Source organism: Hyperolius riggenbachi, chromosome 6 (assembly GCF_040937935.1).
Source record: "Hyperolius riggenbachi isolate aHypRig1 chromosome 6, aHypRig1.pri, whole genome shotgun sequence".
Lineage (NCBI taxonomy): Eukaryota > Metazoa > Chordata > Amphibia > Anura > Hyperoliidae > Hyperolius > Hyperolius riggenbachi.
This window is the reverse complement of record NC_090651.1, coordinates 166,381,668-166,399,442: the sequence shown is the minus strand read 5'-3', so window position 1 is coordinate 166,399,442 and position 17,775 is coordinate 166,381,668. Positions and strand designations below refer to the sequence as shown.

Below are 17,775 nucleotides of genomic sequence, written 5' to 3'. Positions count from 1 at the left end.
CAGCGAGACCCCCGTGGGACAGAGGACGGCGTGGGAAGCCTCATTAGGATCCGGAGGCTTCCCCCACCCGAGGTGAGTACCCCCCAGGGGAGGTTTTTGTTGTTACAGAGTCTCTTTAAGCTCATCCAGAGTGTAGGGTCTTGTGTCTCTCAACTTTCTCTTCACAATATCCCACAGATTCTCTATGGGGTTCAGGTCAGGAGAGTTGGCAGGCCAATTGAGCACAGTAATACCATGGTCAGTTAACCATTTACCAGTGGTTTTGGCACTGTGAGCAGGTGCCAGGTCGTGCTGAAAAATGAAATCTTTATCTCCATAAAGCTTCTCAGCAGATGGAAGCATGAAGTGCTCCAAAAATCTCCTGATAGCTAGCTGCATTGACCCTGCCCTTGATAAAACACATTGGACCAACACCAGCAGCTGACATGGCATCCCAGACCATCACTGACTGTGGGTACTTGACACTGGACTTCAGGCATTTTGGCATTTCCCTCTCCCCAGTCTTCCTCCAGACTCTGGCACCTTGATTTCCATGACATGTAAAAGTTGCTTTCATCCGAAAAAAGTACTTTGGACCACTGAGCAACAGTCCAGTGCTGCTTCTCTGTAGCCCAGGTCAGGCGCTTCTGCCACTTTTTCTGGTTCAAAAGTGGGTTCATGCTTCCATCTGCTGAAAAGCTTTATGGAGATGAAATTTTTTATTTTTCAGCACGACCTGGCACCTGCCCCCAGTGCCAAAACCACTGGTAAATGGTTTACTGACCATGGTATTACTGTGCTCAATTGGCCTGCCAACTCTCCTGACCTGAACCCCATAGAGAATCCGTGGGATATTGTGAAGAGAAAGTTGAGAGACACAAGACCCTACACTCTGGATGAGCTTAAGGCCGCTATCAAAGCATCCTGGGCCTCCATAACACCTGAGCAGTGCCACAGGCTGATTGCCTCCATGCCACGCAGTCATTTCTGCAAAAGGATTCCCGGCCAAGTATTGAGTGCATAACTGAACATAATTATTTGAAGGTTGACTTTTTTGTTTTAAAAACACTTTTCTTTTATTAGTCGGATGAAATATGCTAATTTTTTGAGATAGGAAATTTGGGTTTTCATGAGCTGTATGCCAAAATCATCAATAAGAAAAACAATAAAAGGCTTGAACTACTTCAGTTGTGGTTAACGAATCTAAAATATATGAAAGTCTAATGTTTATCAGTACATTACAGAAAATAATGAACTTTATCACAATATGCTAATTTTTTGAGAAGATCCTGTACATTGTCAAGTTTAGTTTTTTTCCTCACAGGTCTACTTTAACCTCCTTGGCGGTAACCCCGTGTGTGACACGGGGTAAGCCGCCGGAGGGTGCCGCTCAGGCCCTGCTGGGCCGATTTACATAATTTTTTTTTGCTGGACGCAGCTAGCACTTTGCTAGCTGCGCCAGCACCCCGATCGCCGCCGCCGCGCCGGATCGCCGCTATCCGGTGCGGCGCGCGGCCCCCCCCCCAGACCCCGAGCGCTGCCTGGCCAATCAGTGCCAGGCAGCGCCGAGGGGTGGATCGGGTCTCCCAATGACGTCCCGACGTCGGTGACGTCATCCCGACCCGTCGCCATGGCGACGGGGGAAGCCCTCCAGGAAATCCCGTTCTTTGAACGGGATTTCCTGATCGGTGATCGCCGAAGGCGATCAAAGCGGGCGGGGGGGATGCCGCTGAGCAGCAGCTATCATGTAGCGAGCCCTCGGCTCGCTACATGATTAAAAAATTTTTTTTTTTTAAAAACTGCTGCGCTTCCCCCTGGCGGTATTTTTCATACCGCCAAGGGGGTTAAGTACCATTTGTAGTACCCAGGAATCACTCTTACCATCGTAGAGTGTGTGGTAAATGAGATCATTTTAAAGAGTTACTGTACTGAAAATAACAAAGAATAAAACTGATTATTTTTACAATATTCCCTTATAAATTATTTAGTCAGTGTTTGCCCATTGTAAAATCTTTCCTCTCTGTGATTTACATTCTGAAATGTATCACTGGTGATGACTAGAGATGGCCTGAACCTCCGATTTTCGGTTCACGAACTTCCGCGAAAGTTCGGTTCGCGTAAACTTCCACGAACCGCAATAGACTTCAATGGGGAGACAAATTTTGAAAACTAGAAACACTTATGCTGGCCCCAAAAGTGATGGAAAAGATGTTTCAAGGGGTCTAACATCTGAGTTTTTGCATGAAGGAGTGGGATAGATGCCAAAAGTCCTGGGCAAAAATCTGGATTTGACGCAAAGCAGCAGAAATCACATTAAATGCTAAATTGCAGGCCTAAAGTGCTTTAAAACATCTTGCATGTGTATATGTTACGGCCAGAACCCGAAGTTTGGCCAGAACTAGAAGTGGCCGGCCACTTCGGGTTCTGGCCGGCCAATGTGCGAACTGGCCGCTGCGGCCAATGTGAGAAATGCAACAATTCCTGTAAAGTTAATGGGATGTTGTGGCCGCAGCGCAGCGGGCAAATGTATCACACATCTTACTTTATTCAATGACATTAAGCCGACCGGCTTTTTCCCCGCTTTCTCTCTTCCCCTCGCCTCTCTCTCCTCCCCTCGCCTCTCTCTCTTCCTTCTCTTATGGGCAGCCGGGCGGGGACACGCGTGTCCAGGAGAGTCGTTCGTCGCGGCAGGAGAGCAGAGCGGGGAGGCTGCAGACATCGCTTCTGCCAGCACCCGCTCTGCAAGAACGGCAGGATTCCCCTGCCGCGACGAACGACTCCGGAGGGACACGCGTGTCCCCGCCCGGCTGCCCATAAGAGAAGAAGAGAGAGAGGCGGGGGGAGGAGAGAGAGGCGGGGGGGAGGAGAGAGGCAGAGAAAAAGCCGGGCGGCTTAATGTCATTGAATAAAGTAAGATGTGTGATACATTTGCCCGCTGCGCTGCGGCCACAACATCCCATTAACCTTACAGGAATTGTTGCATTTCTCACATTGGCCGCAGCGCAGCGGCCAGTTCGCACATTGGCCGGCCAGAACCCGAAGTGGCCGGCCACTTCTAGTTCTGGCCAAACTTCGGGATCTGGCCGTAACATATACATCAATCAGGGAGTTTAATTAGAGTCCAAGAAGTGTGATTGGGACAGCACCCATGTATAGGAGATAATGTGCTCAAGCAGTCGGTCTTCCACACCACTGGAGCCGTCAAGTACAGGAACACAGGTTTCGCAGGCACCAATGTAGTAAATTATAGCTTCTTTATTGGTCACATCAGACAAAGCAGAGGGTACAACGACAGACCGCTGTTTCGAGCAACCTAGCTCTTTATCAAGTTGTTCAACACTGCATAAAAACCACATACAAATCATGTGCTTATATAAAGTCTAAAAAACAATTGAAATGCAGCGCTGGTATCATCCAATCACCAGACATTATGTCACCAGAGGACCTGATGGAAGACTTAGGTGTATCAGAAAAAACCTCCCCTTTTATCAGAAAAAGTCCTATTAAACATTGTATATCTCAAGCGCTTACTCCAAAATGTACACACTGCATAGCGCTAACAGCACCTTATCATATGGTTGAAACACCGCCAGGTTCAATACAGCCATAAGAAATAAATTGTGTAAAATTATAGTCAGCCAATCTGCGCGAGGCACCCTCAAAGGGGCCTCCCACATATGGCCAACCGTATGAACGGGGTGGACAGACTTAGCCCCATCCTCCTGTAGTGCCGCGACCATTCAAATGGTCGCAAACTCATGACGCGTGGTCATGACGTATGCGGAACTAAGTACGCATAATACGCCATGAGGTATGCGGAAGAGAGAAAGACGTCCGCTAAGCGCATGTAAGCAAACATGCGGCATCTATTGCGCACGTCTATACGTACTGAGAGGGCGCGTCCTACGTTACACAAAACACTAGGATCCACGCCCACCAGAGAAGTACGCCCACCAAGTCGTCATAGTAGTAATTGGCAACAACTCTATAGGATATCGATATCAAAACATTAAGGCATAAACCTAACGGTGATCAAAACCAATATGGGGTGGATAACCACCACAAGGGGGGTAAAAATTACATAGATGCAAAAGTCTAAAAATTTATATTCAAAATTACACAAATACTTTATTGAAAAAATTATTTTTTACCTTAGTCCAAAATTGAATAGAGACCAGCACTGCACCCATATCTAAAATAAATAAAAACAATGAACATCACTACAGGAAAACTCACAATCAGCCTATGGAGAATGATAAATCATAATCTAAATTGAGTCCCCCAATACCCAACGCCCCCAATTTACGGATCCAGAATGCCTCACATCTAGAGAGTTCCTTTTCTCTATCGCGCCCCGCCCCCCACCCTATAGGTACCCCATCTATCACTTGTACTTTAAGTTGCGACAAACTGTGTCCAGTCTCAGTAAAATGCCTTGCCACCACATGTGAAGTGTCCCGGGTCCTGATAGTAGATTTATGTGCTGAAAGGCGCACTTTAAGGGGTTTAGTAGTCTTACCTATATATACCAGACCACACGGGCACTTCAACATGTAGATGACAAAGCTGGAATTACAATCAAAATGCTCTTTAATATGAAAAACTGTTCCCTTAGAGGGATGTCTAAAAACATCCCCCCTAGTGATGAAGTTACAAAGATGACAACTAAGACATGGGTATGTTCCTTTCCTGCCCTCCCTGGGTCTACCCATAGGGGGCCTAGTATGGACCAACTTATCCCTGATAGTGGGAGCTTTCTTAAACGATAGAAGAGGGGGGTAACGAAATTCTGGGACACGTGGAAATGCTTTCCTCAGCAAATGCCAGTGTTTATGAATGATCCTACCTATCTGCGGGCTACAAGTATTAAAGGTAGAAACAAAGGGAAGCCGGGGACCACCACTTTTGGTTCTCCCCGACCTACCCCTGTCACATAGAGTGTGAACCGGGTAACCTCTAGACGTAAATTTTCTCTTCATGTTATTTAATTGGTGATGCTGTTGTTGTTCATCTGAAACAATTATGGTAATTATTTTAAATTGACTATTTGGTATTGCATTTTTAGTCTGTAACGGATGAAAACTTGAATAATGTAGGATAGAGTTCCTATCGGTAGATTTTACAAAGAGATCTGTCTCCAAACTTTTCCCCTCTCTGTACACTACAGTGTCCAAAAAGGAGACCCTCTCAGAATCTATATGGGCAGTTAATTTAATGGTGGGGAATCGCTCCATCACACCAGAGAGGAACTGGTCAAGGGTCGAACGTGGCCCCGCCCACAAACAAAAAATGTCATCAATATAGCACCACCAGCACTTCGCGTGCTGGCGGAAAAGATCATCTAAATAAATAAAAGTTTCCTCAAACAAACCCATAAAAAGGTTTGCATAGGAGGGGGCCACGTTCGACCCCATCGCAGTTCCCCTCTGTTGCACATAAAAACTCTCCTCAAATTTAAAGTAATTACAGTGTAATACAATTTTTTTAGCAGACCAATCAAGAACTCACGCTGCTCTCTCGTGAGGTCAAGATGCGTCATCATATACCAATCTACAGCCTCTACACCTCCATCATGTGGGATGGAGGTGTAGAGGCTTTCAACATCCAAAGTAACCAGTAAGATCTCTTCACCAAGGTCATCAATCGTAGATAATTTCTCCAAAAAATTAGACGTGTCTTTTATATATGAATCTAGTTGAACTACTAGGGGCTGCAAGACTTTATCTAGAAACTGAGCCAAGGGGACGAATATTGAGTCCACGCCGGAGACTATTGGTCTACCCGGCGGGAACTCAAGATTTTTCTTATGGCTGTATTGAACCTGGCGGTGTTTCAACCATATGATAAGGTGCTGTTAGCGCTATGCAGTGTGTACATTTTGGAGTAAGCGCTTGAGATATACAATGTTTAATAGGACTTTTTCTGATAAAAGGGGAGGTTTTTTCTGATACACCTAAGTCTTCCATCAGGTCCTCTGGTGACATAGTGTCCGGTGATTGGATGATACCAGCGCTGCATTTCGATTGGTTTTTAGACTTTATATAAGCACATGATTTGTATGTGGTTTTCATGCAGTGTTGAACAACTTGATAAAGAGCTAGGTTGCTCAAAACAGCGGTCTGTCGTTGTACCCTCTGCTTTGTCTGATGTGACCAATAAAGAAGCTATAATTTACTACATTGGTGCCTGCGAAACCTGTGTTCCTGTACTTGACGGCTCCAGTGGTGTGGAAGACCGACTGCTTGGGCACATTATCTCCTATACATGGGTGCTGTCCCAATCACACTTCTTGGACTCTATTGATATACACCACAAAGAGACTGAAGCACCATGGGAGAAAATAGATCAGACACCATTTCTGATGTCTTCTCGTTCACAGATGAACAAGCTACAAGGATACTTGCACTTACCGATGGAGAAATAGTATTTCTACAGGCTCCAGACGTGAAACCACTGAAAAGGGAGCTGGAAAATTTGAAAAGACATAGAATCGATTTGGATCTCCATGCTCGTACATTGACTGAATATTGTCGCAACAGAAGGATCCCTCGCTCTATTAGGGCTCAAGTAGCCCCACAGTTATTTACAAGGGGACGCAAGCTTCTGCTCCATATGGGAACGCATCGTTAATAAAGCCTCTTTTGATGCGATGTTGCACACGATTAATAAGATCCATCATGAACTTCCAGCCCTAGATGTTAAGATCTTTGAAACGTTGGGCAAATTGAGACCTCATTTATCTGAGGATGAATACAAAAATTATACTGAAACCCTAGAGAATAAATTGGAACTGTATACGAAATTGGTAGAGGAAATTAAGAGATCTAAATATAACCGTGATGTCTCTGACTACCAGACTGGTTACGTCTATTCGTGGCAGAGGATGGTTCCTGTGAATTCTAGACGATTTAGGGGGCGACCAAGAGGGTCAAGAGGTGGCAAACCAGGCTCGGGAAACTCGGGCCCCAATTCTTCTGAGAGTGATTTTTTACCAGGGTCGAGGGATCCCTCTCCAGCAGAAAATGGAGGCGCAGGGGCGGCAAACGATATCGCCGTCAGCAACAGAGGCTCCAACAAAAGAGGTCACCGCAATTTGAACAGTCAGATGACCCTACGCCAGAGGAAGGATACATTACCAAAAATTTAGTGGTGAATATCTCTGGATATAATCTTTCGAAACTTGAGGAAAAGGTCTTGAATTATGGACTGTCTTTTAGCCCAACGAATCGTCCGAACTTTTTCCTACTAGAACAGGAACTTTTTAGGTTCTATAGAAACATCAAGCTGAAAGCTTTTTTCAGTTCACTGCCGATATCCACACAGGAGGAATCATCTGATAGTGTGGACAAGTTAACTTTGTCCTCTACAGGTTTACGTTTAAAAAGCACCTTTTACGCCCCCTAATAATGCATTGGTGGACTTGTTCATCTCTAATGTTGAGAAGGACATCAAGGTCATTGAAAAAGACTTTACACAAGATAGGGTCTGATTCAGTCTCACTAAAGGGGAAATTAAAGCTTTGCATGATCTTCAATCTAGAACTGATATTGTTATCCGCCCCGCAGATAAAGGCGGGGCAGTAGTTGTTTTGGATGCAGATTACTACCGGGGGGAGATTCTTGGACAATTGGGTCAAAAGGATGTGTATAGGAGGGTGATCCACTTTGTACAATACAGGCTCGTATTAAAACACTGGTTCTAGCAGCATTTGAGAGTGGTATTATTGATGAAAAGTTATCAAAATTTTTGATTAAGGATCATCCAGTGACCCCAAGTTTTTATACACTGCACAAAATACATAAAAATCTTGAACTGGGGAACTGCGATGGGGTTGAACGTAGCCCCCTCCTATGCAAACCTTTTTATGGGTTTGTTTGAGGAAACTTTTATTTATGTAGATGATCTTTTCCGCCAGCACGCGAAGTGCTGGTGGCGCTATAATGGCGACATTTTTTGTTTGTGGGCGGGGCCACGTTCGACCCTTGACCAGTTCCTCTCTGGTGTGATGGAGCGATTCCCCACCATTAAATTAACTGCCCGTACAGATTCTGAGAGGGTCTCCTTTTTGGACACTGTAGTGTACAGAGAGGGGAAAGGTTTGGAGATAGATCTCTTTGTAAAATCCACCGATAGGAACTCAATCCTACATTATTCAAGTTTTCATCCGTTACAGACTAAAAATGCAATACCAAATAGTCAATTTAAAAGAATTACCAGAATTGTTTCAGATGAACAACAACAGCATCACCAATTAAATAACATGAAGAGAAAATTTACGTCTAGAGGTTACCCGGTTCACACTCTATGTGACAGGGGTAGGTCGGGGAGAACCAAAAGTGGTGGTCCCCGGCTTCCCTTTGTTTCTACCTTTAATACTTGTAGCCCGCAGAATGGTAGGATCATTCATAAACACTGGCATTTGCTGAGGAAAGCATTTCCACGTATCCCAGAATTTCGTTACCCCCCTCTTCTATCGTTTAAGAAAGCTCCCACTATCAGGGATAAGTTGGTCCATACTAGGCCCCCTATGGGTAGACCCAGGGAGGGCAGGAAAGGAACATACCCATGTCTTAGTTGTCATCTTTGTAACTTCATCACTAGGGGGGATGTTTTTAGACATCCCTCTAAGGGAACAGTTTTTCATATTAAAGAGCATTTTGATTGTAATTCCAGCTTTGTCATCTACATGTTGAAGTGCCCGTGTGGTCTGGTATATATAGGTAAGACTACTAAACCCCTTAAAGTGCGCCTTTCAGCACATAAATCTACTATCAGGACCCGGGACACTTCACATGTGGTGGCAAGGCATTTTACTGAGACTGGACACAGTTTGTCGCAACTTAAAGTACAAGTGATAGATGGGGTACCTAAAGGGTGGGGGGCGGGGCGCGATAGAGAAAAGGAACTCTCTAGATGTGAGGCATTCTGGATCCGTAAATTGGGGGCGTTGGGTATTGGGGGACTCAATTTAGATTATGATTTATCATTCTCCATAGGCTGATTGTGAGTTTTCCTGTAGTGATGTTCACTACAGACCTTTAAGGTCTACCCTAACAATAAGCCCTGGTTCAACGGCAAGCTACGCCGGCTCCGCAAAATCAAGGAAGCAGCACACAAGTCCGGCACCCCTGAGGAATACAAGGCAGCCAGGCACACCCTTAAACGAGAGATCAGCGCCGCTAAGAGTGTCTACTCCAACAAGCTGGGCCTCAGCCTCAGGTCCAACAATCCTCGGGAGGTCTGGAAGGGCCTCAGAGCAGCCACGAACCTTAAACAACCACCTCAACATGCGCCCCCAAGCCTCGAACTGGCCGAAAAACTCAACGAGTTCTACTGCAGGTTCGAGCACCTACCCAATCACCCGCAGGGCAAGGTAGTCACCCCTAGTGCTCCTCCCGCAGCCGCCCCTCCAAGAATGGTCCATGGTCTAGCAGAGCCGGTGGCAATCCAGGAGGCTGATGTACTAAGGCACCTCCAAAAGCTGAACTCCAGAAAGGCTTCTGGCCCAGACGGTGTGTCCTCCTCCTGTTTGAGAACCTGCGCCAGCCAGCTTGCCCCTGTCCTCACCCACATATTCCAGAAATCACTGACGGAGGGAATAGTTCCCACCTGCCTCAAAAAGTCTATCATCATACCAGTCCCCAAAAAAACGGGCATCACGGACCTCAACAACTATAGACCTGTTGCCCTAACTTCAACCGTCATGAAGATCTTTGAAAAACTGGTCCTCGCACATCTGAAAGGGGCCACTGACGCTCTCCTGGACCCACTTCAATTCGCATATAGAGCCAACAGATCCATAGAGGATGCCATAAACATTAGCCTGGCCTTCATCCTGGAACATCTAGACAGGCCTGACACCTACGCCAGAATCCTCTTCCTGGACTTCAGCTCCGCCTTTAATACCATTTGCCCTAACATCCTGTACGACAACCTAGTGCAACTTGGCGTCGATCACACTCTCTGCGGGTGGATCAAGGATTTCCTCACCAACAGGAAGCAACTAGTAAGACTCGGCGACTGCTCCTCCCAGGTGAGAACCACCAATACTGGTGCTCCCCAAGGGTGTGTACTGTCTCCGATCCTGTTCTCCCTGTATACAAACTGTTGTGTCTCAACCGCAGACTGCGTCAAGGTTGTTAAATTTGCGGATGACACCACTATCCTCGGCCTGATCAGTGGAGGGGACGAACGCTCCTACCATAGCGAGATTGAGCGGATTGGCAACTGGTGTAGGAGCAATAATCTTGTCCTAAACGCTGCAAAGACTGTTGAGTTAACTGTGGACTTCAGGAAGTGCCCTCCCCCTCTCAACCCAGTCATCATTGAAGGCACTGAAGTTGCCAGAGTATCTAGCGTTCGTTTCTTGGGCTCAACTATAACCGATGATTTGAGATGGGGAGAAAACATCACTAAATGCCAAAAAAAAGCCCAGAAAAACTAAATGCCAAAAAAAAGCCCAGCAAAGGCTGTTCTTCCTGAGACAACTGAAGAAGTTCGGTATGTCCCAGGAGCTGATGACAAGTTTCTACACGGCCACCATCGAGTCTATCCTTTGCTCCTCAATCATCGTATGGTATGCAGGTGCCACCGCTAGCGACAAGTATAAACTACAAAGAGTGATCAAGGCTGCAGAAAGAATCATCGGGACTTCCCTGCCATCACTGGACCTACTTCATGCCTCCAGGTTAAGCAGCAGGGCAAACAGGATTGCACAAGACCCCCGCCATCCCGGCTGTCGCTTTTTCAACCACATGCGCACAGGCCGCCGCTACAGAACTATTCCAACTAAAACTTCCAGGCACAGGAACTCCTTTTTCCCCCAAGCTGTGCTCGCCCTTAACTAGCGCCTCCACACTCAGCAGGGCCTCACGGACACCGCGCTCAACAGCTTAATGCTATATAGACCCCTGTACTATGCCCTATACTGTGCACGTGTGCTTCTATATTGTCTGTGTTTTTTGTATTTCTGCACTATGACTGTTTTTTGTATTTCTGCACTATGACCATTTCCCTCGCTTTATGTTTTCTTTTGCTATGTCCAATGCCAATGTGAACCAAAAATAATTCTGAGTGCGGCATCCGTCACACTTAGCGAAATAAATCTGATTCTGATTCTGATTGTTTTTATTTATTTTAGATATGGGTGCAGTGCTGGTCTCTATTCAATTTTGGACTAAGGTAAAAAATAATTTTTTTCAATAAAGTATTTGTGTAATTTTGAATATAAATTTTTAGACTTTTCATCTATGTAATTTTTACCCCCCTTGTGGTGGTTATCCACCCCATATTGGTTTTGATCACCGTTAGGTTTATGCCTTAATGCTTTGATATCGATATCCTATAGAGTTGTTGCCAATTGCTACTATGACGACTTGGTGGGCGTACTTCTCTGGTGGGCGTGGCTCCTAGTGTTTTGTGTAACGTAGGACGCGCCCTCTCAGTATGTATAGACGTGCGCAATAGATGCCGCATGTTTGCTTACATGCGCTTAGCGGACGTCTTTCTCTCTTCCGCATACCTCATGGCGTATTATGCGTACTTAGTTCCGCATACGTCATGACCACGCGTCATGAGTTTGCGACCATTTGATTGGCCGGCAGCACTACAGGAGGGTGGGGCTAAGTCTGTCCACCCCGTTCATACGGTTGGCCATATGTGGGAGGCCCCTTTGAGGGTGCCTCGCGCGGATTGGCTGACTATAATTTTACACAATTTATTTCTTATGGCTGTATTGAACCTGGCGGTGTTTCAACCATATGATAAGGTGCTGTTAGCGCTATGCAGTGTGTACATTTTGGAGTAAGCGCTTGAGATATACAATGTTTAATAGGAATTTTTCTGATAAAAGGGGAGTTTTTTTCTGATACACCTAAGTCTTCCATCAGGTCCTCTGGTGACATAGTGTCCGGTGATTGGATGATACCAGCGCTGCATTTCGATTGGTTTTTAGACTTTATATAAGCACATGATTTGTATGTGGTTTTTATGCAGTGTTGAACAACGTGATAAAGAGCTAGGTTGCTCGAAACAGCGGTCTGTCGTTGTACCCTTTGCTTTGTCTGATGTGACCAATAAAGAAGCTATAATTTACTACATTGGTGCCTGCGAAACCTGTGTTCCGGGAGTTTAATTAGAGTACTGCTTCATACTGACACACCAAACTCACTGTGTAACGCATCGCAAACAGCTGTTTGTGTAGTGACGGCCGTGCTGGACTGGTGCGCACCATGGCGAGAGTGCAGGCCGTGGCGGTTTTCAAGCCCATATGGTCGCCGGGCTGTGGTAGCTCAGAACAACAGTGACTGTCCAGCTGATCAAATTTGGTCTGTCCACATTGAAGCAATGACCTTATTATCTTGGGTGTGCCCACCCCCCCGAAAGAAACTCATATCGCCGTCGGTCATTGGTTCATTGTGATACGCAAGCCCCTTCACCGCGGCAAGGTAATGATCATGAAGGGGAATTGGCACATGTACATGCCTTTTGTTTTGTTGTTGCAGCTGCAGTGCAGCCAGAAAAATTAGGCAGGCATGTACACGCACCAGAAAAATTAGTATAGCAGCGGCCTTAAAAATTCAGGAATCCGCCTGGAGTCCTGGACCCTGTTGGTGGTGGCGGAGAAGGCAGTCAAGCGGCCTGCGGGCAGAGGTGCTGTGTGGGGAGCGACTTAGTCTTGGGGCAGGCAGTCACACGGCGTGCAGGCAGAGATACTGTGTGTGGGGACTGACTTAGTCTTCGGGCAGGCCTGACCGTGCTTTGCAGACCACGTGGTCAGATGGACCCTTGACCCAACGTTGTGTGCCAGAGATGACACCACTTGCCTTTCAACATCACGGTACAGTTTGGGTATCGCCTTTTTTGAGAAATAATTGCATATCTTCCACTGCGGTGTGTGGATTTGCTTTTGTGTGCTGCTTTCCTTCAGGTGTTCATCCCATTGCAGTTTGTGCATTGCAGATGGCATTGCTCTCATCTGAGGCAGACACACACAAAAAATGTCCACACTGCTGAGCCCTGGGGTGATGGCACTTTGGTGGTAGCGGCCGACTTAGTGTTAAGTGGGGTGCCAGAATCAGAGCAGGAGGAGGAAGATATGTCACGCTTCCGTGCGGAAGCTGAGAAAGATGAGGTGTTCTGTGTTAAATAGTCAACTACATCCTGACAATATTGGGGGTTGATGGCACGTGCCTTCTTCTGAATACTGTACTTTGGTCAAGGGCCGCACAAAATCACGACAGCGCGACCTCGAACAGACCTGCCAGGTGGCCTGCCTCTGCCTTTTGTTTTGTCCATATTGGGGGGGATGAAGTGAAAGGTATGCATTGACTTGACTAACAGAATGTGCAGTCACACAGGTGCAGTTAACAGGTATGCACGGAGTGGTATATCACACTGCGTGCCTTTATGTAGGTAGGTAGGTGCACTGTGAACAACAGGTAGGTATATGCAGTGATGGGTATTACAAATGTGCACCTGTCACACACAGACAGGTACCGGACAGGCACAGTGACGCTGCGTGTGCTCACGTAGGTAGGTGGGTGCACTGAAGTGAACAACAGGTAGGTATATGCAGTGATGGGTATTACAATGTGCACCTGGCACAGTAGTAATTATACCACCAAGGTGCCAAAGGCCAGCTGCGACTGACTGACAGGGCTGTATATAATGGAAGTGGACCACACAAAAAAAAAAAATAGATCACAAGAACAAGATTAGCTCTCAAAAGAGCTGTTGAGGGGTGCTTTTTTAGCAATAAGAATCAGCAAGGAGCAAGCTAACAAGCCTACAAGAGCCTAACTAAGCTTTACCTATGAGAGTCTGCAGCAGCTCTCCCTTCTCTAATTACTGCAGGCACACAAGGGTGTCCAATGCCTGACGCTGCCTGCCTTTTATAAGGTGTGGGGGGGGGGGGGGCTCTAGGAGGGAGTGTAGCCTAATTGGCTACAATGTGTCTGCTGACTGTGATGTAGAAGGTCAAAGTTGACCCTAATGATGCACTATGGGAGGCGAATCAAACCGCCATAATGTTCGCGTTCGCTGGTGAACGCGAACCACCGAAGTTCGCCGGGAACCGTTCGCCGGCGAACCGTTTGGGTCATCTCTAATGATGACATCTTTAGTTCTGCCAGGTGATCTGTACAGAATGTTTGTTACTGAGAGTTCTATGCACAGAGGGAGATATTGCTTGTTAGGCATTTGGAAAAAGCCGTTATTTCTCATAATGCAACAAGATTTACAGACAGTACACTGTCAGGACCATGGTTATGACATCACACTGTGGGAGGGGTTTCACCACAATATTAGCCGTACAGACCCCCCTGATAATCTATTAGAGAAAAGGTAAAGATTTCTTGTGGAAAAGAGGGTATCAGCTACCAATTGGAAAGAAGTTCAATCTTTGGTTAAAGTTCCTCTTTAAAAGGACCACTACAGCGAAAAAAAGTAAGCAATTAAAATCTGACAGAACCAACAGATTTTGAACTTGCCCATCACCTCATTGGGGATTCTCAGGGTTTTCTTTGTTTTCAAAAGCATTTCCTGAAGGCCCAGGGGCTGCACCGCCAAAAACAGCCTTTGGGGATTACCAGGTTAATACATGGTAATACCTGTCTGGCAGCAGGCCAAGCAGGAAGTGATGCTCACTTCCTGTGGCCCGAACCGATGACGTGCTCAGAAGTGTATTGCTAAAATACGCTTCAGCGCATGCGCAACAAGAAAAACTTGCGGCGTCTGTTTTAAAATGCGCGACCCCATAGACTTACATGACTTCCAGTCCGCTGCACGACTCGCATTAGATTAGGGACTTCGGTGCACCACGTCCCGTGTAATGTTATATGCCCCATAAACTTTTGTTGCCCTAGCGTTAGGCTGCGGTGAAATGCTGCATTGTCCTAGTGTCAATGGCCCCTGAGGCAGGAATCACACTTGTTTTTCAGTTTCAGTGCACTTTTTTTCTGCATACTATGTGTGTTTGTAATTGATAGAGAAAACTGATAAAATGTGCAGAATTATCCTGCAGGATGTCAGATTTGTTTCTGCGCGCGAAATCTGCATTCAGGTGTCACTATTGATTAACATGAGTTCTCCGTTTCTGTGAAGAAAATACGCACCAAAGCAGACAAGTGTGACCCCTGTCTCAGAATCCCTCATGAGAAGATGGACTAGTCCAAAACTTGTCAATTCTGTCAGATTTTAACTGCTTACTTTTTACTGCTGTAGTGGTTCTGGGTGCAGGATACAGCCGGTATATGGCTGATCCTGCTTCTGCACAAGTCCGGGGCGTATTAATTACTATTCCCCCTCCAGGCCGCCATGTGTAAGAAATGGACGGTTTGAAAATCCATTCTTAGAGCACATGTTTCAGACAAAGGACGTCACTTCCTGCTTAACTGACCGAAGGCGGAGATAAAGTTCAAATCTGCATCCTTTCAGCCAATCACACTGAGCTTCATTAAGGGAAGTGCTGTATGGTGAGGGGGTGGAGTCAAGGGGTATATTGTCTTTGACCATGTGCTGTGAGGGGGTCTTTTGCTGGGGTCTTTGGCTGGAATGGGCTGGTGAGGCTGTTAGTGGGAAACCATGGCTAGGTAAGCTGTATCTGCGCATTGTGGGCTGTATTTAGAAGATATATTGGGAAGCTGCACTAATGTTATGTATTAATGGATACATTGTGGGCATTGTTTCCTAAACTTTATGTGTGTTTATGGTTGGATTGCTCTGCACATGTTGTTTTCTGTAGTTCATCAGTATCTGTACCTGTATCGCAAATACCACTTGTAATATAAACTTTATTTATACTGTTGTTGATGTGTATTTCTTAGCCAAACGACCACCTAGAACTTACGAGAAATTGGTATTGTTGTCTTTATTAATATCCCATTGTTGAGGCAATATTTTCAGCAATATCGTATTTCTTACATAAATGGTGAGCGGCAGGTAGGAGGTGTGTTATGATTTGGCGGGAAGGCATATTAATAACTGTATAATATTGCATGCTGGATTTGTGAGATAGGTCTGATGTTGAGCTTATACTGCAGAAAGGTTTTGTGAGAAATTGTGTAAGCAGCCACATGGTTTCAGTGTAAACTCTGCCTATTGTTGTGTGCAGAGATCACAGTGTTTGCATTGAATAGACTGTGCATTTTGTTGTTTAGGGGTAAACAAAATGGAGACCTCTGTGCAACTGACTAAATTGAAAAACCAGGAAAGTATTGTGAATATATTGCAGAGCTCTGTAGATCCGTGGAAGCATGCCCAGATGTATGTGTATGATCTGATAAATAATAAGAAGTTGAAGGAAAAAGAGGGCAAAGCTATGCTTACTTTTGCAGCTCAATGGATAGCAGAGAAATACAGAGGTGTTGTTGAACAAAAATCAAACCTAGAACATGAGGTTCAGAGGCTGAAGGACAATGTAAAAGACTTACAAAGTGCAGTCTCCATTTTAACAATTGCTGCTGAAGAGGCCAATGTGGTTGCCATTACCCAGCAACAAATTGTTGAGGAAAATAAAAGATTGCTTCGTCAGAATGCAGGTCTGACTGAGCAGTTGAAGGATGCACAACGCAAGTTGGAAACATTGTCTGTGTCCTCCAGTAGTGAAGCAGTTAATCAGTGTCCAGGTGAAAGTGATGCTGGTGATAATAGTTCTTCTGAATGCAGTGGTTGTTCAGTTATTGAGTTGCCAGAGAGTAAGCAGGAGGCACATTCTCTGGAAAGGCCAATTCAGGGGAACAGGACTTTTGAGAGTCCAAGAGATGATTTGAAAGGGAACCGTTTCAAATCGTCAGTGCAGCACAAGAGAAATCTCAATAAGGTGTTTGCTGTGCAGCCCGTAAGGGACAGCGCTGTACATATAGTGAATAAGCCCCAGAGAAGGCATGAGACCCGGCGTTGCTACCACTGTGGAGAACAGGGACACATGAAACGGTTTTGCCCGTCACTTGGGAGAGACAGGCAGAATTATTCCAGAGATACCAAATTCCTTACCAGGAGGAGAGAAATTGAGGTGTACTCTCCTAGGTGGGGGAACGGGCAGAGGAGCCAGGACAGGGCCTGGGTTCCTTACAAAGTTCTCAGATCACAGACTGAGCAATTACAAGCTGAGGTAAGTTGGCTTCGAGGGAAATTTGCTCAGGAGGTTAGTGAGATAAAGCAGGAGATACTGGAATGTAGAACAATGAGGGACATTCCAGAACACAGTCTTCCTAGGAGGAACTTTGTCAAATGTTAATAATGGTTTTTCAGTTTCTATTTTGTAGGAAACCGAGGAACAAAAGAAGATCCTGGCTGTGTTTTGTTGTCTGTCTATGTATGCATTTATGTATAAAGAGGATCCTAACATATTTTTAGAGTTAGGAATAAGCCTCTTTATTTAATTGATCATTTTAACTACAGTCAGAAAAGTTAAATTCTAAATTACTGTTGTAGCTTCAGGTGCTGACTGTAGCTATGTAAATCTGAATGGGTTGCCTTTGTTACTTTACTATAGTAGAGGGTTTTGTGAATGGCCTGAAGGCATGGCAGGTGAGACTGAATTTTTGTTTCCTCACCTCTTGTAAGGACCCATGCACAAAGTTGCGGGCCATTGAAATGTTTTTGAATATAGCGTTTTACAAAGGCAACAATTTATTTCGGGAAAACCAGATTTAAAATGCCTTAAAATTTGTAATGTAAGGTCAATTATGTTAAGGAACAAATGGTAAGGCCTTGTTCAATCTGGAGTTTTTTTTGTTTCTGGTTGTGAGCTTTGTTTCAGGTACCTTGCATATACTTGAGAATTGCAAAGCACAC

The 17,775-nt window shown here is 45.5% G+C and overlaps 1 long non-coding RNA gene across 1 annotated transcript in view; it reads right to left on the bottom strand.

Moving 5' to 3' along the window:
- The window catches only part of LOC137522592 (uncharacterized), a 46,035-nt gene that overhangs the window by 24,641 nt on the left and 3,619 nt on the right, over positions 1-17,775 (bottom strand). Inside the window, exon 2 of the long non-coding RNA XR_011022355.1 lies at positions 4,131-4,171. This is a non-coding gene — a long non-coding RNA (uncharacterized lncRNA). The remainder of the gene's footprint in view (positions 1-4,130; positions 4,172-17,775) is intronic.